This window comes from Myotis yumanensis, unplaced genomic scaffold (genome assembly GCF_028538775.1).
Source record: "Myotis yumanensis isolate MYYU_CA2020_CCGP unplaced genomic scaffold, mMyoYum1.0.hap1 SCAF_14, whole genome shotgun sequence".
Classification (NCBI taxonomy): domain Eukaryota; kingdom Metazoa; phylum Chordata; class Mammalia; order Chiroptera; family Vespertilionidae; genus Myotis; species Myotis yumanensis.
In genome coordinates, this window is record NW_027223765.1 from 9,767,479 (window position 1) to 9,791,523 (window position 24,045).

Below are 24,045 nucleotides of genomic sequence, written 5' to 3' on the forward strand. Positions count from 1 at the left end.
CATTATTATTATTTTTTAAATGAGAAGATCATTGAATTCCTCAAAGTTAAAAGAGAGAACTGTGAATCCGGATACACCCACATTTTCCCTGGGGAAGAGGGAACCCTAACACAAGGGCTGAACCTCCGAGGTCCTGAGTCCCCACCAGGTCAGGAAGCTGGCCGTGTTGGCAGTTTCCATTTGAAGGCGCTAGAGTGATACGCTGTGGGCCACTGCCCTCTATTGAAACAATATTGCCATTTCTAAGTAGAGAACAGACTTGTCATATGATTGCACTTGAAGGTCAACTCACTGGGGACGAGGCTGGCTCCTGCGTGAGCACTCGCAGAAAATGTGGTCCTTCTAAAGAAACCCCTGTAATTATAATAGCCATGGCACTTTCTTATCTCCATTCTAAGCATTTGACATATGCTATTAGGAAAGAATCTATTGTCACAAACACAACTCATCACACTGCAGACACAAGGGGCAGGAACTATTATTGCCTCCATTGTATAGATGAAGACGCTGAGGCCCGGGAGGTAAGTTATCCGAAGTCACACGGCCAGCAAGCAGCGAACCTGGCTCCAGAGTCTATTCCTAACACCTCCGCTATTTTGCCTCTTGAATGCCTCTGGCTTCTTTGCCTTGATGGCGACAGTTGTTCTGCAGCCTGGATTATTGTCCAAATAGGTTTTCCCTGCTCAACACACCCTTGTCCGTGCCCCATCCCCTGGGTCACATTCCTTCTCTTCCCAGCAGTGAGTCTGCATCAGTTCTCGCTCCCAAATCCCTCAGGAGTTCGGCCGTGACCTGCATCTCTGATTGGCCTGTGCTCTCCCCAGATGCCCTCACAGATGCCCGCATTATACATGATCATTAAATCAAGGAACTGAGACCTTGACTCGATGTCATGAAAACCCATGATGCTGGAGGAAGCCAAATGAGTTCATGGCCTCTCTGATACGCTCCTTCGCCTGCTTTTACTCTCTGGCTGGACTGAGCCACCTGCTCCCCCGCCGCCTCCCTCCCCGCCCGCCTCCCCCCATCCCCCCCCCCCCGCCCCCCCCCCCCCACACATATGTCTTCTCTGTGCTTTCAGGTGTTTTACTCATTTAAATCCTTTGGTCTCTCCTGCACTTTCCGTTTTGTCCACCAGGGAGTCTTCTGCTCTTACTTAAAGCCTTGATTCCTCCTCGGCACAGGTCAGCTATTGAGCGCAGGAAGTGTGGCTTAGTCAGAATTGAGTTGTGCTTAAGCACAAATTGTACACCAAATATTGAAAAATTAGTACAAATTGTGGAATGTAAAATATCTTAATAAACGTAATAAATTGGTTATAGGTTGAAAGATACTATTAATATTAATTCTACCTATTTGTTTTTAGATTTTTAAAAATGTGGCCGCTAAAAATTGTTTAAATTGTATATGTGACTCACTTTATATTTCTATTGGACAGCACTGGTTTAGAGGCTCCCTCCCAATGCCAAACTCTAAGGTAGGTCTGCAGAACCCTAGGTATCCCAGGGATTACCTGCATGTTCTGAATACCATTTGCTTGACCTGACTCAGGAAGAAACCGAGGCCCAGATCAGTCAACAACTTTTCCAAGGCTATCCAAGTGATGGAATCTTGAGTTTAGATTAGAACCCAGGCGTCCTACACCTGTTTTTTCCCTCTTCTTCTATGGAAGTCCTTGAATGCCACACAAGGTCATAGGCATAAGACCCTCCGCTGGGCTGTCGAGGTCCTTCATCAAGAAATGTCACCACCCCAGGTCTCTCCCTGTTCCCTTCCACAGGTCTGCACAGCCAAGGGGCTGCTCCCTGCCGCATCCTATGCCCATCCCGTGAGCATTTCTCCGCTTCCTGCTGCCAATCCCAGCCCCTGCTTTAGGCCTCTATCTGGTGCTCCCTCCACAGCGCCAAGAGCTGGGCTTGAGACTCTGAAGACAAGCAAGAACTGCTTACCCTTTGTCTTAAACCACCCTCTTGACGTGCACAAACCCAGGGGGTTGGGGGTGGGGGGAGCATCGTGGCTCTTGCTGGAATAAGTCCCATTTAGCTGGAAGGATGAAGAAACAGCCAGATAGACTTGCCCCAGGCCGACCGCATGACCAACCCATACTGTCACCACCGAGAGCTCACGTAGGCCACAGGCACAGCCTGCGGCAGGGTGACCGGTGATCATGTGGACAGTGATTCACATGGGAACTGAAAGCGCCCCTCACCCGGGTGACTTCTCTAAAGAGGACATTGAGTCAGCAGTGAGGGCACTGGAGACCAGGCCAGACTCTGAGTCGGGGATCTTAGGCCCTAGCTCGCCCGGCCTCCCTCCCCCCCTCCCCCCTGCACACACACCTGTGCCACAGCCCAGCAGGATTGCAGCATCTCGGATCAGCAATTGTGTCCTTAGTGGTCAGGGCTGAGACCCAGAACACGTCTGTGAGGGTCTGTCCAGGTGAGAAGGTCGGGATGCTGGCTTGTTTCTCCTTGTCATGGAGGCCCCATGCAAATGGGAGCCAAGGGTCTCAGCCGCTCTCCCTAGCCCTGGATTCCTGGGGAGGAGCTGTGTGGGTCTGGGGCCTGAGTGTGGCAGGATTGCTTGGGCCGTCATTGCTCCATGCCTGCAGCCTCATCTCTCCCTCTTCTGGGGCCAAATTAGAGAACTGCTGAGTCATGGACTAACAGAACCTGTCTGTATGAGTCAGCAGTCACAAGATGAGGGTGCTCTTCCCAGTTCCAGCTGTGTCACTTTGGGCTAGGCACTGTATGTCTCTGAGCCTCAGCTTCTCACTTGTAATTACTTATTACGCTTTTTAAAATTCCTTTAAAACTAAGTAGTTTAGCCTGGCCGGCTTGGCTCAGAGGTTGAGCATCAACCTATGAACCAAGAGATCACAGTTAGATTCCTGGTCAGGGCACATGCCCGGGTTGTGGGCTCAATCCCCAGTGGGGGGCATGTAGGAGGCAGCTGAATAATGATTTTCTCTCATCATTGATGTTTCTAGCTCTCCCTCTCTTTTACTCTCTGAAATCAAATATATATAAAACTTAGTAGCTTAAATAATAAACATGTATTACCTTAAACAGTTTTCTTGGGTCAGGAATTTAGGAGCAACTCAGTTGTGTGGTTTTGGCTCATGATCTTTCATGAGATGAGGTCAAGGTGTCTGCTGGGGCCCCAGTCATCTGAAGGCTGGACTGGGGCTGGAGGGTCTGCTTACTGACAGCTCACTCACAAGGCTATTCGCAGGAGTCTCTCCATGGGGCTGCTTGAGGGTCCTCCTGACATGGTAGCTGGCCTTTCCCAGAGTAAGCGATCTGAGAGAGCAAGACAGAAGCCACACTCGATTATGCCATAGCCTCTAAAGTTAAACTATCCCATTTGTTACCCAAGTCAACCTGTTGAAGGATGTGAATACCAGGAGGTACAAACTATTGGGAGCCATCTCGAAGGCTGGCTACCACGATAGTGTTAATAACATCTGCTCTGCCTGCCTCACAGAGCCATCGTAAGTTTTGATTGTATAACTTCAAGAAAAACCATTAATCAAAGGTGTAACTGCTAAGAGTCAAAGCAGCAGCTGCTAAAAACAGCTGTACTAGGGGCTGCTGGGGCGGGACCCTGAGACCATCAGAGGAGCACAGGAGGGCCAACGAGGAAACTTGGTAGCTCAGAGGCCTCCAGTCCTCTTTGCTGTTCCCATGTGAAGGTACAATGTGGAGAGGATTAGGAAGTTGGCCCATTACATACGGGCGCTCACTGAAGGGAGGTTTTGCTCATCTATTAGTGTTCTCTCTCCAAGAAGAACAGGTGGGCAAGGCTCAGGAATTCCAGGAGGGGGACTGAACAAAGATGGGGCTTGAATTGTGCCCTAGCCCTTAGCTCTGACATTCAACTGAGTTCATTCGCCCTTCACAAACTCCAAAGGGCTGCCTAAATGAGAAGGTCATTGTTATGACCTCCTGGCAAGACTCCCCCAGGTCATTCCTCAAAGAATCTCTCCTCCTGATTTCGTAAGTAGCCACAAAAAAAGAATCAAAATATTTTCAATGCTTTGCAACTATCAGAAACAACTTCTCAAAGTTGAGTCTAAATCTTTCCTGGTTCACTTATGCCCACTCCACTCTAAGGATATTCTGGTTACCGCTGATGCATAACAAGTCACTCCGAAACATAAGGGTGAAGGATGGCAATCATCTTTTTTTAAAAAATGTATTTTATTGATTTTTACAGAGAGGAAGGGAGAGGGATAGAGAGTTAGAAACATCCATGAGAGAGAAACGTCGATCAGCTGCCTCCTGCACAACCTCCACTGGGGATCAAGCCTGCAACCAAGGTACATGCCCTTGACTGGAATCAAACCTGGGACCCTTCAGTTGAGGACCAACACTCTTTCCACTGAGCCAAACCGGCTAGGGCAGCAATCATCTTCTTCTGCTCTTGATATTCTGGGTTAGGAATTCTGGACGGGCTTAGCGGGACTATCCACCTGTGGGATGTCTCATGGAGCTGCGATATGATGTCAGCTGAGGGTTCAGTCATCTGAAGGTCAGCCTGGGCTAGAGGTCCAAGGTGGTGCATACTCACTGAGGGCAGCTGATGCTGGCGCTGGGCTGGAAGCTCAGCTGAGCTGTCCACATGAACGCCTTCCCACGGCCTCTCCAGCGAGGCCGTTTCAGAGTAGCTGGGTTTCTTATATGGCCCTGGATTCTCCTGCAGCTGGTGTGCTGAGAGAACCAACTGGAGTCTTCACGGCCTTTTCAGTGTCACTTCTCCCATAGTTTATTAGGTATAAGCTACTGTGGCCCGCTGGGTCCAGGCGAGTCATCAGCCTAGGGCAGATTCCAGGGGCTGAGAATCAGACTCGGTCTCCTGATGGCGGAGTGGCAAGGTTCCACTGCCGATGGGCGCGTGGGATGGAGAAGTTGCTGGGGTCATCTCTGGGAAGTACCATCTTCCACAAACGACTAGAATCGTTTCCCACACTCGAAGGCCCGCATTGAGTAATCCGTGAACATCTCATTGCATAGAGTCCAAGACCTCTAAAAGATTCTCTAGAGCAGTGATGGTGAACCTTTTGAGTTCGGTGTGTCAGCATTTTGAAAAACTCTAACTTAACTCTGGTGCCGTGTCACATATAGAAATTTTTTGATATTTGCAACCATAGTAAAACAAAGACTTATATTTTTGATATTTATTTTATATATTTAAATGCCATTTAACAAAGAAAAATCAACCAAAAAAATGAGTTCGTGTGTCACCTCTGACACGCGTGTCATAGGTTCGCCATCACTGCTCTAGATCAATCTCTTTGTTATAAGATGAAAAATAGGAGGCCTCGAGAGTGGAAGTGGCTTCCCCCAGCCCACACAGCTTGGTCAGAGGACCAGCAGGAAGACCTCAAGTCAGCCACCCACCTGCACTTCATCCTGCCCTCGGTATCGTTCCCTTCCTTCTTCCTAACAGAAGAATGATTTCATGCAGGTGTCTACCCTGCCCACATGGTTCATAGCCCCAAAGGGAGCTGACCCTGCAATGTCACCCTGTCCACACCCAAGGCCAGCATGGCAGGATGAAGCTTGCAGATGAAGCCACCGTCCCATGACAGGCAGAGTAAAAAAAAAGTCAGCAAAAAGTGGAGTTGGAGCCACTGTATTGGTCAGCCGTAGGCCTGTTCTACTGTCTTTTCATTTGTGAGTCAATGATTTCCTCCTTAAAGCTACTTTTAGTTCAGCTTCTGGTTACTTGCAGCTGCATGCCTCCTAATTAAAACACTCCTTCTGCCTGGCCAGTGTGGCTAATGGTTGAGCATCAACCTACAAACCAGGAGGTCACGGTTCGATTCTTGGTCCGGGCACATGCCTGGGTTTCCGGCTCTATCCCCAGGGTGGGGCATGCAGGAAGCAGCTGATCAATGATTCTCTCTCATCATTGATGTTTCTATTTCTCTCTCCCTCTCCCTTCCTCTCTGAAATCAATAAAAAAAAAAAAAAAAAAGAAAGAAAAACCTTCTGTTTCTGGCATTAGCCCTGACCTTAGGAAGGAGCCTTCAAAGAGATTTAGTTTAACATGCCAGGCCTAGGCATCAGGATTGGCCAGTGTGCCCTGACCTGACGTGGTTTTTGGTAACTGGGATTTTCTCTCACTCTCCGTCCCTAACCTCTACCTGTCATGGGCTCAGTCCCTCCAGAACCCGCTCTTATTGCTCCTGTTATCCTCAGTTTCTGCTCAGAGCTGGAGTCCTCTGCTCTTCCCAAATCTCATTCCAGTGGCTGCAGCCTTATAACCAACCTACTGTTGTCCCAGGTGTCCTTCTACCCACACTTGCCATCTTCCTGAATTTGGAAGGCTCTGTTGTTGGGGTCCTCTTTCTTGAATTCTGAGTTCTGCACCTCTTGGTGCATGGCTGGCCGGACCCCAGCACCGGATGCTCACCTGGTTTCCATGTGTTGTACCATGCAGATGCCGGACACTCTGCCCCTGCAGCTGGACAGGACCTCCTCCCTCCCCTGCAGCTGGACAGATGAAGCCTGCCCCTCCCTTTGTGTCTCCTCCAGGGCGTCTCCTTATAGATCTTCCTGTGGGACACCTTGGGTGGAAATGCTTGGTTTGGGAGGTACAACATCCCATAGTCACGCCTTCAATATCTACACCTTCGCAGAACAGAGTCATTCACGTTTCACAGAGCAGAAGGCTCATTTGTATGCTGTTCACGTTTTATCATATTTCTCCCCTGCTGGTTGGGGAGTGAGGTCACATGCGGTTGTGAAAGCAAAATAAGTAGTCCCCGACTCCAATAAGATTTGGGATGAAGTACTAGGTGTGTATAAAGAAATATGCAGAAAGCCATCTACATCAGTTCTCACTAAGATATGTTCGTCTTCGCTTGAGGTCTCTGTTTTCATCCTCACCACCTCTCTGTGGCCCCAAACGATTTCCTTGCACTTGAAAGGATTTCCTGGTTGCTAACAAATATCAGTATTTGGGGCAGAATTCATTCTGAGACTTGCTCTTCGGGTGACCTGGAGTGAGGTTAAGGGGCATTGGTGGGGAGGGAGCAGGTGGTAGGTGACTTTCAACTCCTTTAACTAGTGGTAGTTGTTGGTATTAACCAGCAGGAACTGTGTGGTTACTCATGACTAAATAGGGAGTAGGAGGTACACATGTATTAATGAGCAGTGGGGAATTTGCTAAAGATTTCAGGGGTTGGGGGGAGGAAGCAGGGCCAGTTAACCTCACACATCTGTGTTCAGCAGGTTTGTTGAGACCTTCCTCTGGGCTGTGGGCGCAACTCTCTTCTCTTCCTTGCCTTTTTGACCTCGACACCAGCCCTCCCCCCTTCCTCCCTCCTTTGCCTTCCAGAAAAGCCCCTCCCTTCTGCAGAAAATGTAGGAGGCACTCAAAGTCAAGGCTGGAAACTCCCTTTCCACCCTTTGAAAAGTAGACTTCTCAAAGACCCTTTCTTCTCAAAGAAATGTTCATGCCAGTAGCTACAGAGATGTTTCTCCACAGTCTTTGCAATGATCTTTAACATGGCGGTCCATGCAGAGAAAGATTCATAATTCAAAGCTGTCGCTAGAGTGAGGCATCAGGAGTTCCAATCTCTTTGCTTTTCCTTGGGATAGTTCGGGTGTCCCTGGATGGGTAGAGAGCTGCCAGCCTTGGCCTGGTTTCAGTTCTGCAGCCGCCCCCCGCCCCCCCAACTCCATCCAACATTAAGCTCCTCTCCGCCAGTTCTCTAAGAAGGCTGTGGCCCACTCTGAGGCCCACATTCAAGGTCATCCTCGGGTCCCAAGGTCATCCTCCATTTCTGGCTACTGGGCCTTTGCCTCATTTCTTGGGTTGCCTCCTCTCTGCCTCATGGACACCTGTTCATTTCTCAGTCTCACTCTGAATAGGTCCTGCCTTGTACCCAACAGCTTTTCCCCATCTTTGGGGCTTGGACTCCTGCCCCAGCTGGAACTCTAAGACCTAATGCATGACAGATCTTTCTGAGGAAAACTGATGAGCCCCTGGGCTTGCAAGGGCACCTTCTACTCCCCACTTTGGTCACATAGAACCCTGGGGTTCCTTTTGGTTACTATCAGCAGCCACCACTAGTTACAGGAGTAAGGGCCAGCTTCTCCCTGCAGCCTTGCTCTAGGTCCCCAGACAAGCAAGTCTCAAGCTGAGTTCTTCCCCCAACAAGATGTTTATCAGCGAGTAGGCACAAACCAATCACTCCGCCTTGTGTGCTCGATAAAGTCCAAACTCTCTTCTGTAGGGAGCTCTGTGCATGAAAGAAAGTTTCACTTGGGGCAAATGTGACAAGACTCTCATAGTGGGATTGGCACACCACACAATCAGACTCAGGCTGGCCCATATTCTCTGGAATCAGCAGCTGGATATAGGCCATGGGCAGCGTTCCTAAGAGGGAAGGAGGAAGGCTCACTAGAGTCTAATACCCTGTTTTTATGTATTGTGGAGTTTCTCCATGTTTCACCAATGAAAGCCCATCTCTCCATGCATTATGCTAATTAACAGGACCTCTGGTATTGATCAGAGATAAAGATAGCTGAAGCACTTGTGGGAGTACCTCTTGGTTATGGCGTTCTTCTTTGCAAAATTTTATTAAGTCCAGCCAGCGTGGCTCAGTGGTTGAGTGTAGACCTATGAACCAGGAGGTGGAGGTTTGATTCCCAGTCAGGGCACATGCCTGGGTTGTGGGCTCAGTCCCCAGGGGCTTTCAGGAGGTAGCTGATCAATGATTCTCTCTCATCATTGATGTTTCTACCTCCATCTCCCTCTCCCTTTCTCTTTGAAATCAATAAAAATATTTTTAAACGATAAAATGTTATTAAATTTATTGGGGTGACAATGGTTAATAAGATTATATAGGTTTCAAGTGTACAATTCTATGATGCATCATCTGTATATTGCATTGTGTGCCTACCACCCAAAGTCAACTCTCCTTCTGTCGCCGTATATGTGACCCCTTTCCCCTCTTCTACTCTACCCCTCTTACTCTCTGGTAATCACCATTCTGTTGTCTTTGTCTATAAGTTTTTGTTTGTTTGTTTGTTCATTTGTTGCTTTTATATCCCACATATGAGTGAGATCATATGGTTCTTTACTTTTCTTGTCTGATTTATTTTGCTTAGCACGATATTCTCAAGATCCATTCATGTTGTTGCAAAAGGCAATATTTTATCTTTCCTATGGCTGAGTAGTATTCTGTTATATATATCCAAACATATATTGAAGGACACTTTGGTTATTTCCATGTCTTGGCTACTATGAATAATGCTAAAATGAACATAGGGGTACATATATCTCTATGAATAAATGTTTTCAAAATTTTGGGGTGGACATCCAGAAGAGGGATTGCCTCACAAATGGCCTTCTGATTAAATTCTAATGACCACTGCTTGAGTCACCATAGTTAGGGTGACAGGAGTCCTCTAGGGCGTGGATTAAAAGGAGTGACTCACCCTTATATCGCACTTTCAGTGTTGAAGAATTTCAAAGTCAATGGTAGACATCATAGTACCAGAACACCCCAATCTCTATATTAATAGTAATAAACAGCATTTCTTTGGCTTACAAGACATTATTTCATGGTTTTCAGCCCCTTACAAAGTACATACCCTGAATTATTTCTAGGCACCCCAGGCATCTCTCACAGATTCCCCATTAGTGCCACTCGCTAGCTCAGCACAGCTCCCACTTCATCCCTTTCACCCTCAGCTCCCTTAGTGATGGGCATTTGCTGCTGGGAAGGCCTCCAGCAGCACTCCTCATTTGGGGGGCAAGCTGCTTCTTCCCAGTCCAACCATCAGTGACCTGCTTGGGCAAACCAGAGTAGCCACATCCTTTTGGTCAAAGTGATGGCAAGTGGCTTGCAAAGCCAATCAAGAGACTTGCTGGAGGCATTTTTTCAACCCAGAGTTGATGAGGACACTCTCTCGCCTCCCTAGTATTTAGGTCCAAAGTTGCATGCACTCATGGCTTTTGCCATGTGGGGGAAAGCTACATTGTGAGAATGAATTCAAAATGCAAAGAAAATCAGAGACATAAGTTGTCATGGACTGAATGGTTATATCCCATATCCCTCCCTCACCAAATTCAGATGTTGAAGTCCTAACCCCAATGTGACTGTATTAGGAGGTGGGGCCTTTGGGAGGTAGTTAGGTTTGGATGAGGTCAAGAGGCTGGGGCCCCCATGATGGGATTAGCACACTTCTAGGAAGAGGAAGAGACAACAGAGCTCACGCTCTCTTCCCATGTTCACTCACACAGAGAAGAGACCAGGAAAGGACACAGCAAGAAGGTGGCCTTCTACAAGCCAGGCAGCTGGCTCTCCCCACACACTAACATGCTAGTTTCTTCATCTTAGGCTCCCTGGCTTCCAGAGCTGTGAGAAAGAAATGCCTGCTGTTTAAACCACCAAGTCTGTGGTATTTTTTATAGTAGCCCAACCTGGGGAAGAAGTCTGGATAACAGCCGAATCTCTGAATCTGGCTGTCCCTGGGTCTAACTGTACCGCCGTACTTTGCGCGGTTTGCTTATACAGCCCACAGATTCCCTTTTTCGCTCATGCTGGTGAGAGTTAAGTATCTGATTAATTTTTTCACCATCAACAGTAGTCAGTAGTTGCTGAATAGGACCAAACTTTCACTCTTTGTGGGAGCCCTGTGCTACTGGAGCCCCTGGTGCTTGCTGATATGGACCATGGTCACCCACTGTGTCCTCTCATGCTGCCCAGCGTGTCTGAATCCAAACCCAAGGACCATCCAGGCCCAAACAGAGACCTCAGAATTCCAGTGCAGTTGGCCTGTGGCCAGCGTGTCTGGCAGACGCCCACACTTGGGGCTGCGGGTTGCCTACGACCTCTGGACTTGCCCACTGCCAGATCAGGCATATTGCAAATCAATTAAGGCCTGAGAAGTGATTTGGGTGTCTTGTTTTTGAAAGTTATATTGTCAGGCAAAGTGTCATACTGGCCATCCTCTTCAGGAACTATTTCTGCCTTCCAAGAAGGACTTCTGCCCCCAGGACCTGAGACTAATCCTGTCCCCTTGGCGCTAGCTGGGGCCCAGGTCCTGACCGCACTCTCCTTTCCCACTTGTCCTCAGGCCCTACTGTGTGCACTGTGGCTAACTGCTCAGTGGTCTCCACAAAGGCCTCACACATTCGGAGCCTCAGTGAGGCCTGTGTGTCAAGTGTTCAGTGTCCGTTGATATACCCAGCTTCACGTCTCATTTATTGATGTATTTCTGCGCTGACTTACCCGGAACTTGTGGTCTTGGCAAACAGGACCCTCTTGATTTCTATCAGCACCTTCCACACAGAGGAAGCCAGATAGCATCGTGTACGTGTACCGATGGCTTGTTTTCATCTCTGATCAAGAGGCTGAAGCAGCAGATTCTCATGCAGTTTTCTCCTTTGCCTGAGGACAGATGATGAAGCACCTAGAGCAGCGATGGCGAACCTTTTGAGCTCAGCGTGTCAGCATTTTGAAAAACCCTAACTTAACTCTGGTGCTGTGTCACATATAGAAATTTTTTGATATTTGCAACCATAGTAAAACAAAGACTTATATTTTTGATATTTATTTTATATATTTAAATGCCATTCAACAAAGAAAAATCAACCAAAAAAATGAGTTCGTGTGTCACCTCTGACACGAGTGTCATAGGTTCGCCATCACTGACCTAGGGTTTAGTTATCTCATCTGGAGAATGGGACCATTGTTAAAACACTGTTCGAACCTCACCTCCAACAGGACTGCCCTGGACCTGCAACAAAGACTTCAGAGTGTCTCACGCTCCTTAAGAGAAGGGAGTTTTCCAAGAGGACACCTTATGGGAGAGCAGAGAGCAGGAGTGGGAGCTGTTGGTGTCACAGGTGGTTTGGGGTATATCCATGCTCTTGAATTCTTTCATGAGCCTCATGGCTGTGACTCTTTCGGCTTGTCACTCTCCATCTCCTCTTACTCTCAATAAGTAATCATCTCTAGTTTCTCCAGCCCCAGACTCCAGACGGAGCTGGTCCGACCAGCCAAGGCTGGACATGCTCCATCCTATTCATTCTCTTTCAAAATAATAGAACTTCCAATTTTCAGCGAGGCATAGAATACAGGGTGGGGCAAAAATAGGTTTATGGTTGTTTGTATGGAAAATAATACAATAATTAATAAATAATAAACTCTGTGTTTTGTGTACTCACAACTGTAACCCTACTTTATATGAAACCTGATTTTTCACTAGGCACATAGCTGACTAGTATAGGACTAACATTTCCCAGCCTTCCTTGCACCTGGGTGAGGCCATACGCTCATGTTTTGGTCAATGGGATGCGAGTGCAAGTTATCTTTGCAACTTCCAGGTTGTGCTTTTAAAGGGAAGGGGCATGTTCTCCAGGGTCCTTTTCCCTTTCCTACTTACTGGAATGTGGATGCTGCAAGCCATCTTGGGCAGTGAAGATGAGGACAAAACTATAGAGTTGGCAGAGCAACAAGATAGAAAGTGCCTGGGTCCCTGACACCTTTGCTGAATAGAGCTGCCATACTAGCGTAGACTTCCACAAGAGAAAAAAGTAAACATAGATTTGTTTTAACCATGTTATTGGGGTTTGACCATGGTAGCTGAGCCACTGTTACCTTTAGGAAAACACGAGTCAGCAGCCTCAACTGGAAAGCCTATGGTTGGGCTCCTTTGGCCCAATCAGTGACCACCTTAGCACAGAGAATACCTGTGGGAAGGGCAGTTTCAGCCAGGAAGGGACATATACTACGGCAGGACAGGCATCAAAACCAGAAACTCGCACAGCATGAACTGTATACATCACAAGATGTCACAGATCATTTTCACTAGATGAATAGAAAAGGATGCCAATTGTATTTGTCTGAATATCTGTGGAGTTCCTGGATAACAAGCAGAATGAAAAATACCAGGTTGGAAATTCCAAGCTCAGTGGTGTTGAGAGCTGGGGACATCATCAATGGGAGTTTGAGGCATCCTTAATCTGACTCAGTGGCAACCATTACTGCCTCTTTCTATCCTGTAACTTCATGTTAAATTCCCTGGTGAGGGACTCTGATAGGCTCAATTAATGTTACCATCTTAGTTTTCTCAGTTCCCTTTGCATCAGACCATGTCATAAGCCACTAGCAATCTATAGTAGGGTGTCCACTCCTGGTCCCCTCTGTGGTCACCCCTGTCCAAAAGTTATCCCAGAACTGTTTTCCCTAGATGGGTGGGTAGGTGGGTTAGGGGCTGTATGCTAGGCAGTTTCAATCAAAGGGGCATTGGGCATAGAAAAAAATACCTAAAGCATTAAGGAATTGGCTGCAGCCACTTCTGATGATTCTGGCAGGTTTTAGCGCCGGAGGATCTAGTCAAAGCATGAGAAGGGACCCAGAATGGGTAAGACCAGGTGCTAGTGGCATGAGCCAAAAGCGAGGCTCCAGGCTTTGGCTGGAGCACTTCCGGGCATGGAGGGAGAGTGGGAAGAGTCCAGCTGGAACATGGCAGAAAGGACTTGTGTTCCAAGGAGACTAAAAGAGGCTGTCAGGCCCATGGGGGTAATAAAGTAGAACTTAAGTGTCAGAAGCAAGACCAAAGACAGTTTTCAAATGTGGGGCACAAGGTCTGTCCATGGTCTTCTACTTTTCTGCCTGACTCTAGCAGAATTCAGACCACTCCGCTGGACTCATCTTCCCTGTTGCCCTGCTGTCAGCATGTTTTCATTTATTCTCATTGGCTCCTACCCATGGCTCACAGTCACCCAGACAATGCACAGTGGGGCCCAGCTTCTTCTTCCCCAGAGTAATTTCTGGAAAAGAGGGGCTGCCAAGGTCGTATTCCTCTAAAGTTTCAAAATGATGGAAAGATGGGCAGGGTGAAGAGATGGGCAGACATCCTAATTGCCCATCAGCCCCCATTCTCCCCTCCTATGGAAGGTTAGGAGTGGCCAAGGGACAAAGCAGAAGGCCCACATACCTTCTTTCAGAGGAGCTGGTTTGGTTAGTAGAAACTCTTCTGCAGGTTTGCAGCATGGCTGGGTGGGCTGGGTCTCCAGGATCCTTCTTGGATCGCTAGGTGATCTTAAGGATGGAAGTCACGTGCTGAAGAGGGAAGAACAGAGAGCTCAGAGTTAGAGCCTCTGAGGCTGCTATGGTGTCCTAGAGCTGGAGGGTCAGGCTCCAGGGGCTCTGTACCTAAGTGAGGAATAAGCTTGTGCCTTGTTGAAGCCCTCACTTCTCAGTGTGCTTTGTGGTCCAGCAACACGGGCACCCCTACGAGCTTGTGAGGAAAGCTGAACTTCAGGGCCTGACCCGGGCCTTTTGAATCAGAATCTGTACTTCAACAAGGTTCACAGGTGATGCACGAGCACATGATGGTTTGAAGAGCATTGATTTAAGCCATCATCACAATCATCATGATCATCATTTCTATTGTTTGCAGCTGAATCTAGTTTCTTGCACATAGAGAAGATGAACCCCATATGGTGTCACTAAGTAAGTGGGGCTGAAGAATGGACTGCTGAGAAGGTCGCTGTTGGGTCCTCCCACTTCTCTCCCCGCCCCCCCCGCCCTAGGAAAAGCATGCATGACTTTCTAGAAAACCCTCATGTCCCCAAGTCATACCATGAGGGGCTCGGGGAACCTTGACCTAGGTTCTTGAAAATTAAGGTTCCTGCCAGCTGCAATGGCCTCTACCCCTTCCCCTTCTGTCTCTAGACCAGCCATGGGCAAACTACGGCCCGCGGGCCGGATCCGGCCCCTTTGAAATGAATAAAACTAAAAAAAAAAAAAAAAAAAGACCGTACCCTTTTATGTAATGATGTTTACTTTGAATTTATATTAGTTCACACAAACACTCCATCCATGCTTTTGTTCCGGCCCTCCGGTCCAGTTTAAGAGCCCATTGTGGCCCTCGAGTCAAAAAGTTTGCCCACCCCTGCTCTAGACCCAAGAGTGCCAAAGGGTAGATGATGGTGTTTAGCCCACAGGAGGTAGGTGAAGGGGCCCACAGTCATTCTGAAACCGTAAGGTATCATAAAATAGGCCATCCTTCCCGGAAGCTTTGCCTTCTGTTTTTTAAACACAGGCGTTTCGTAGGCTTTGTTTCTAGGGCTGGCTAACTCAGACTCAGTTGCCTAGAAGGGTCACACTCTCTAGTATAAAACTCTGGGCAGGATCCCTTCCAGAACATCCGTATCTACCCCTGATGGTCAGGGGAGGGGTGAGAAAGAAGTTTCCTGAGGATGTCTCCTAAGGATGGTCTTCTGGAAAACGGTTCTTGACATGCTACCGACTGAATTCATTGGTGGCAGCCTGTATGTCAGCCTGCTGGAGTCCCTTGAAAACAGTCAACTCTAGCGAGGCAACGGAAAGTAATGGCTAAGAATACGAGTCTGGGCTTCAAAGGGATCTTGTTTCAAATCCCAATTCTGCCCTTTGCTACCTATGACCTTGAGCAAGTTTCTAACTTCTCTAAGCCTCCTCTGCAAACTCCTGGTAGCCCAGTCCTGCGGAAGTGCCCTGAGTTTCCTCATCTGTACATGGGAGGAATAATAAGAATAACAACAACAACAAAAACCATCTTTCTTGCCGTAACCGGTTTGGCTCAGTGGATAGAGCGTCGGCCTGCGGACTGAAAGGTCCCGGGTTCGATTCCGGTCAAGGGCATGTACCTTGGTTGTGGGCACATCTCCAGTAGGGAGTGTGCAGGAGGCAGCTGACTGATGTTTCTCTCTCATCAATGTTTCTAACTCTCTATCTCTCTCCCTTCCTCTCTGTAAAAAAGATCAATAAAATATATTTTTTTAAAAAAAACAAAAAAAACCCAACCATCTTTCTTGGAGAGCTTTGTGGACTTAGGTATTTGACCTTGTGTACAGTTAAATCCTCAGTTTTTGATGTGGGAAGGTGTGTGGACATCATAGGTCTTGTAAACCAGCATCTCTCAAACTTTACTGCCCAAACGTGTCACCTGGAGATTTTGGTAAAAAGCCGTGTCTGATTGGGCAGGTCTGTTTGGGGCCTAAACTTCTGTACATGTGAAAGCTTCCCGGGACGCCGCTGCTCTGAGGACCACTTCCTATGGCGAGAGTATAGAATCTACCACTGACCGGTGGATATTCCTTAGATACTGCCCTTCAGTGTTCAAAACGTGACCCGACAATTTCAGACACTGTATTACAAGCAAATGAATTGCCATCTGTTACTTGATCTCACCACAAACTTTCTGTTTTCATTTCTGTTTTGTTGCTGTTGTAAATAACCTACTAGAGGCAGAACTTCAATGTGGATGAAATGCCAAGACTTAGAGAGATGGTGAACCCTGAAGGCAGCGGGATCTGGTTCTAGCCGGGTCTTGGTGGTGTGTGATTTCCTGTGTTTATTAGTAAAAAAAATACCTCCCGGATTGATGTGGCAGTTTTATTGTGGTTATGGCTTTCAACACACTTGCTGCTTTTTTTTTGTAAAACAGCAACAGCCCCAATGATGACAGGTTTCTTCGAGGGCTTGGGTCGGACCTGGGGTACATCCTTGGTCCTCATTCGGGTACATCCTTTGGCCTTTTTCTGAGCACGCACCAGGGCAAATAATCTATGTGGACCTTGTACTTGTTGTTGGAGCAAACAACTGCAATTCTGTTAGAAAAACATGAGGTTTGCAGCCCCTTCCAGCTTCAGCTTCCAAGAGGAAATAACCCCCTAACAACAGAAAAGAGGACCCAGTTGTTTTGTAGTCAAGACTGCCTCGGTCACTGATCTCAATGGCAATGCTCACAGTTGCTGGAAATTCAGAGATTCATACGTTCTTGGAGCTGAACTTGGCCTGAGAAATTCTAAAGGCAACTCCTCAGTGTTTCAGGGGTGGAAACTGAGACCAGAGGAGCTAAGTGACTTAGCCAAGATCACACAGCTAGCCTGGCCTTCATGACCGCTGTAGAATCCTCCCACAGATATTTTAGGTGCATTTCTTTGCCTCGTCATCCCCATTTTCTACAACTTCTAACTATGATGTGATAAAAATAATGCATTATTTCTCTCTTTTCTTCATGAATTTTTCCATTATGGAAATAACAAATACCATATTACATACAGTATAATTAGAAAACAGAGGGAAAAAAACACCTGCTCTATCTTTTTTACCTGATGCATATCTACTACTTTAAAATCCTTTGGTATTTTTCTTATTTTGCTTTTTAATTATTAAAATATAGTTGCCTGGAAATAAACATTAAAAACACATAGAACACCATAAAAGTAAGTCTTCTTTTCCATTCCTTTCCTAGTTTCCTCCTAATAGGTTCCTTCATTTGATTGTTTCTGTTTCTATTTCTTCTGGTATTTATCTTGATAGTGCTAAGTAGCATACTACACCTACATCTTCAATTATCAGCTCCAAGCACTATCGAAGAACTTTTAGCTGCAATAGGTGAGAAACTTATTCACTTATAGATCCCCTTCTCCCACCTGCAAATCATGGATAGTTGTGTATTTTTATTTCTTCTGATGGTTAGCCTTATGATTTTATAGAATATTCAATTTCTGCTTATTGACCAATTAATTGTTGGTGGTAACTCTTGGTTCCCCTCTATGTAAGATGGAAAATTAATATCCCTTTTCTTCTGTCCACTGCTTCTCTCCCATCTACTCCTCACCCTCTCTCAGCTATACCACCTCTGTAATGTTGCCAAGGCTTCCAGCACATGCCTTCTGTTTAGTAAATTTGTTCTCCATGTTCTGTCAGTTAAGTCTGATCATTTAAAGCCAACGAACAAGCTGTATTTAAAGTACAGATGTTGTAAATATTAGTCTCTACTGAGCAGGTATTATGTTGGGATCTGTAGAGAGGAATGTTCCAATGTCAAGGCCAAGTGGGTCTTCTTTTCTTAGGCTCCATCGACTGTACAAAATCATACATTTTGGTTGGTTTTATATTTGGGCCATGATATGTGTGTGTGTGTGTGTGTGTGTGTTCATAACTTATTACTTTCTGGAATTTTTAGTTGATTGACAAAGAAGCGTGTATCTTCTTTATAATATTACAAATACCTTCCAGCTCTTTAATTATATCATTTGTTTGTTCCAAATATACAGACGTTCGGCTAGGCCAACTGCGCATCTATACTGGAGTTTCATTAAATTGCATTTCAAGGCTGGTTTAATTGGTTTTAATTCTCATATTCTTTTCTTTTTTTTTTATTTATTTTTTTTATTTTTTAAATCTTTATTGTTCAGATTATTACATTTGTTCCTCTTTTTTCCCCCCATAACTCCCCTCCTTCCAGCTCCCACCCCACCCTCCACCCTCACTCCCCACCCACTGAGTTCATCCATAGGTGCATGATTTTTGTCCAGTCACTTCCCGCATCTCCCACACCCCTTTTCCCCCAAGAATAGTCAGTCCATTCCCTTTCTATGTCCCTGATTCATTATAGTCACCAGTTCATTCTGTACATCAGGTTATTTATTCACTTGATTCTTAGATTCATTTTTTGATAGATGCATATTTGTTGTTCATAATTTGTACCTTTACCTTTTTCTTCTTCTTCCTCTTCTTAAAGGATACCTTTCAGCATTTCATATAATACTGGTTTGGCGGTGATGAACTCCTTTAGTTTTTCCTTATCTGTGAAGCTCTTTATCTGACCTTCAATTCTGAATGATAGCTTTGCTGGATAAAGTAATCTTGGTTGTAGGTTCTTGGTATTCAGCACTTTGAATATTTCTTGCCATTCCCTTCTGGCCTGCAAAGTTTCTGTTGAGAAATCAGCTGACAGTCGTATGGGTATTCCCTTGTAGGTAATTGAGCCTCTTTCTCTTGCTGCTTTTAAGATTTTCTCTTTGTCTTTTGCTCTTGGCATTTTAATGATGATGTGTCTTGGTGTGGTCCTCTTTGGATTCCTTTTGTTTGGGGTTCTCTGCGCTTCTTGGACCTGTAAGTCCATTTCTTTCTCCAGGTGGGGGAAGTTTTCTGCCATTATTTCTTGAAATAGGTTTTCAATATCTTGCTGTCTCTCATCTTCTGGCACTCCAATGACTCTGATATTAGTCCGCTTAAAAGCTTAAAGCTGTCCCAGAGGCTCCTTACACTATCTTCACACTTTCGGATTCTTTTTTCATTTTGCTTTTCCAATTGGGTGTTTTTTGTCGAATCTTTGGTTTGATTCTTATGCTCCTCTGGTCTGCTATTGGGTATAATATTCTTTATTTCAGTCCGTGTATGCTTACTTTCTAATTTCTTTATCGTAGCATCGAGGGTCTCCTTAGTTTTCGTGAGGCTCTGCACAAATTTATGGCAAGCCCTCAAAATTGCGATTCTTAGCTCCATATCCTCCATTTCTGTCATGTTTTTTTGTCTCCGCATCTTTTATGCTTTCTTGGTGCACCCCCTTGTGGTCTCTGTGCGCAGTCTTGTTCTAGCCAAGCCTTAATTATTGTAGTTAATACTAGAGGGATTTGACCACCAGGCCAACTGGCTGTGGAAATCAGCTGTGGGAAAACTTCAGTCCTCAGGGGAGGCGCTAGTCCAGCCCTTGCCTGAGGCGATCGGCAAATGGCTGTGCGCAGGGTTTGGGCGGGGCGGGCTCAACAGGGTGGGGGGAGGGAACAGCTATGGCCGCTCTCAGTCCGTCCCTAGGGGCTCTGCCTCTCTGTCCCAGCAATCGCTGCAAACCTCGGAGGGGCCGTAGCCAGACAGTCCCGCTTCTCCCGTTTGAGTCTGGGTCCCTAGAGACTCGCCCGGATCTGTAGCCCAGAGTCTGAGACTCGCTCCTGATTGAAAACGACAATCGCGCCCTCAGCCGCCAGCCCGCTTTGTGCGCGCACCCTCACCACCGCACCGCCGTACCTTTAAATTTTCCACACTGCGCCTCCGCTGAGCGTCGGAATGCTGTTGTTTTTGCTTCTAGTTGAAGAGACTCTCCTCAGCCAGCCTTCCCGTGGTTCTGGTTGATGTCCGCTCCGACTTTTAGTTGTATTTTTGAAGTGGTTGTCCACGGCGGCAGTCTCCGGTGTTTACCTATGCCGCCATCTTCGATTCTCCTCTCATAGTTTTCCTCATATTCTTTTCTTGCTTGGGTAGTACATCATCAAGTAATTTTATTTCCAAAAACTGTATGGGAATCCAAGTTCCTGCATGACACTGGATCCATCGTTTCACAAGATATCAAATTCTAGGTACAAAATTATTTCTATGGACTTTGAAGGTAGTTGCTCCATTGTCTTCAAGGCTCAGTGTTGCTGATGAGAAGAATGATGCCAATCTCCCTCTTATTCTCTGGTTGGTTATCTGTTTCTTGTCTCTCACTGAGTGTTTTAGGATCTCTTTTTATTATCAGAACTCTGAAATTCCCTGAGGTTGCTTCTATGAATTATTCTTTGTTTATTGTACCAGGTACTTGGGATCTTTCAGACTAATCCTTTTGTCTTTCTTCAGCCCTGGGAGAATCTTTTTCTAGTACTTCTTTAATAATGTTCTCTTCTCCATTTTCACTCCTCTTCTTTTTTGAAACTCCTATTACACATAATGTTGGCCAACCTGAAGTGACACTTCCTGTATTTTTTTTCACAAACTATCCTCTTTTTGTCATTTCCTTGGTTATAAAGTAATATATATTGATTGTAGATAATTTGGGAAATAATTAAATGATTCAAATATCCTCAAGTTTGTGGGTAAAATTATATTCTAATAATGTGATATGTTATAATATAATATTTTTGCCTTTTACCAGCCCATTAACCTCTATTTTCATAACAATATGAGTGTTTTCTCTTTTCCAACATTTGCCATAGTTATTTCTGGGTGTTTACAAGGAAAAGTTAAGAGAGAAGTATATCTCTGGAAAACATAGATAGGATACACAGTGGCTTTATTGTTGTATTATTTATAATATTGAAAATTGGGGTCTGGCTGGTGTGGCTCAGTAGTTGAGCATCAACCCATGAACAAGGAGGTCACCAGTTCTAGTCCCAGTTGGGGCACATGCCTGGGTTGCGGGCTCGGTCCTCAGTGGGGGGTGTGCGGGAAGTAGCTGATCAATGGGTGATTCTCTCTCATCATTGATGTTTCTCTCTCTCTCTCTCTCTCTCTCTCTCTCTCTTTCTCTCCCTTCCTCTCTCTGAAATCAATAGAAAAGAAAGAAAAATTGGGGAAAATATCTACCAATAAAGAAATAAGAAAATTATGGTATCATCTACAAATACTTTATAGTTCTTAAAAGTGATGTTTGTGGGCAATTTTTAATGATATGAGATAATTTTTTGATGTAATAGTGAAAAAAAGAATATAAAATTGTATGTATCACATGATTTCAATGATGTAAAACACATATTCATATTAATGAGTGTGATCAGTGAGGAAAGAGATAGCAAATAATGCTTATTCTCTTCTTTGTACTTGTTGTGAGTTTGGTTTTATCCCTGACACGTTGATAAGGAAGGGTTTCTATTCTAGGAACTGCTCCTCTCCACCTACTTCCTTAAAATTGGGGATTTAAGTCACACTTTGCACACTCTGTCCACTCAGCTTCCGGTGCACTTCCGCCTGCTACCCGCCCCAGTGCCATCACTCGCTTACTGGGGCAGCCACTCAGAGATGTCAGGAATGAACATTCTAGTTCTGTTTTCGACAGCATTTTGCAAAGCAGTACATATTGTGACATCTGTTCCTTTGTTGGTTTGAGAGCCGCTGGAGTGTTTTTGCCTGTTTTAAAACAACAGAACTCTGGTGTTTATTGGATTTGTGGGGGAGAATATGACATCTGTTTCGACTTTCACCTAATACAATTAATATTAAAAAGCATAGACAACTCCCATGCATTTCCCTCTTTCAGTGGAAAAAAACAAAACCCTTTGCTTTGGCTTTGTTTTGTTGGTTCTGTTTGCTTTTAATAGCCCTTTACACAAATGTATTAGCCTGAATGGGGTCTTGGTTTGACGGAGAGACCAATACTATCTAGAGTAGTAATAGGTGGATGAGTAGGACACTGCTGAGCCTTCTATGACCTGATAGGTCTTCCTCTGCCTCAAAATGTTCCATCATTCCTTGTCGATGGGCACCGTCATCACACGCACTAGTGATTTCAAAACTGGTTCCATGTCAATAGAAAGGTACTTGACATACACATAAAAACCTTAAAAATGTGCCGAAGTTCCATTTATCCTTAAAAAAACACACACACACAACACACCATTATGGCCAATGCAGCGATACTTAGAGTAGTAACCTTGACCTTTATATACTCAACTCCATGAGACTGTGAACAAATCAAGAACATGGTGGTTGCTAATGTGGTGCTTCCATGGGCCAGGCACTGTTTAAGTGCTTTAGATACATTTGTATTCACAACAAACCCGTGAGGGATGTCCCCATTCTACAGATAAGGAGACTGAGGCTCAGAGAAGTTAACTGATTTGCTGAAGGTCACCGAGCCTTTCAACGCAGGCAGTCCAACTCCAGAGCCACACTTTTCATCACTGTGCTCTGCTGCCTCCAGTCAACCATGGTCCAGAAGCACCAAAAGGGTGGTGTAGAAGGCAGGGCAATACATTCAGTCTGGTTCATTCTTCTTGTTAAAAATGTTCTTCTTTGTGCTATTTTGAGTTGTTCTATAGTGACCACTTCTTGCTCCTGAAGTCAGAACATTTTAAAGTGTTGCAATCATTCAGTTTTTCAGTTGGTATGAAGGTGCCACAGAAGAAGCCAACCCAGGCTCTGGGCTGGGGAGTGGTGGGAGGTGGGCAAGATCAGAGGCAGCTGGGGATGGAGGGACGCAGGCAGACTTCATGCAAGGGTTGTTCGCATGGGGCCTTGAAACCATACAAAATTCATGAGGAGAGAAACGAGGACCTAGTGATGGTTTCTGAACACATGCTCTCTTTTTTTAATATATATATATTGATCTCAGAGAGGGAGAGGGAGAGAGAGATAGAAACACCAATGATGAGAGAGAATCATTGATTGGCTGCCGCCTTGCACACCCCCTACTGGGGATCAAGCCCGCAACCTGGGCGTGTGCCCTTGGTTGGAATTGAACCCGGGACCCTTCAGTCTGCGGCCAGCGCTCTATCCACTGAGCCAAACCGGCCAGGGCTGAACACATGCTCTTTTATTCAGTTGTAGCGTCTCAGCCCTCTTGGAATCTCTGAGTCTCTCAGCAGCTGAGTCAGCATCATTTTTCTTGGGGGAGAGGTTTCTGGGTTCAACAGACTGATCTTCACAGTCACCGTGGGGGCTCCCCTGCTCTTCCAGAGATAAAGTTTCCTCCCGCTCAGGTCACTGCCATCTCCATGACACCTATGATTTGAGGTGGGGGGATGGGGTACCAAGACCCCATTCAGGCTAATACATTTGTGCAAAGAGCTATTAAAAGCAAACAGAACCAACAAAATAAAGCCAAAGCAAAGTCAGACATCCCTCTTGCAATCCGGGACCGCTGGCTCCTGACTGCTCACCTGTCTGCCTGCCTGGGGGGATGGGGTACTTCAGAAGCAATTCTGGAAATTTTCTGTTGCGGGAAATGACTGCACTCCACGCAGAGGTGGGATGGCGTAGGTGTCAAAAGGGGGCCCCCAAGGGGAGTCTGAGCCCACAGGAAGAGACCCCCGGGGCCCATGCAGTGGCCCTTCCGAGATTAGACCTGAGATAAGGGTCAGTTTTACACATGGTCAGGCACTTCCTGTGCACTGAGCTGCCTCAGGCGCATCTCAGCCTCTGTGGACGCCATGGCAACTGGAGGCAGTGTTCACAGAAATGACTGCTTTTGCCATGCTCCTTGTTAACGCCGAACTGCCTCTGCCACGCTCCTTGCTATACCATCAACTCAAAGCAAACCAGAGGCGCCTGCCACCCGCCCCCCCTTCCCCCTCAGTCCCCCAGGAGAGCCGTTCCCATCTCCCAGGCCACGAACACACTGCCCTCCTCTTGGCCACTGGTCCTCAGTCACTTCCTTCTGCACGTTCCTAGGGTAGCCGGCTGGAGTCTCCCCCCAAACTGGGGAAGGGAGGCCCGTGCTTCCCAGGTCCTGGGGCCTTGCCCTCCCCCAAGTGAAGGGTAGATTA

General features: G+C 46.2%; 1 long non-coding RNA gene across 1 annotated transcript in view; it reads right to left on the minus strand.

The window, feature by feature from the left end:
- LOC138992757 (uncharacterized) overlaps positions 1-24,045 on the minus strand; it is a 40,437-nt gene that overhangs the window by 13,550 nt on the left and 2,842 nt on the right. Inside the window, exons 3-5 of the long non-coding RNA XR_011468133.1 lie at positions 13,968-14,092; positions 11,255-11,435; positions 3,063-3,302 (exon numbers count right to left, since the gene is read on the minus strand). This is a non-coding gene — a long non-coding RNA (uncharacterized lncRNA). The remainder of the gene's footprint in view (positions 1-3,062; positions 3,303-11,254; positions 11,436-13,967; positions 14,093-24,045) is intronic.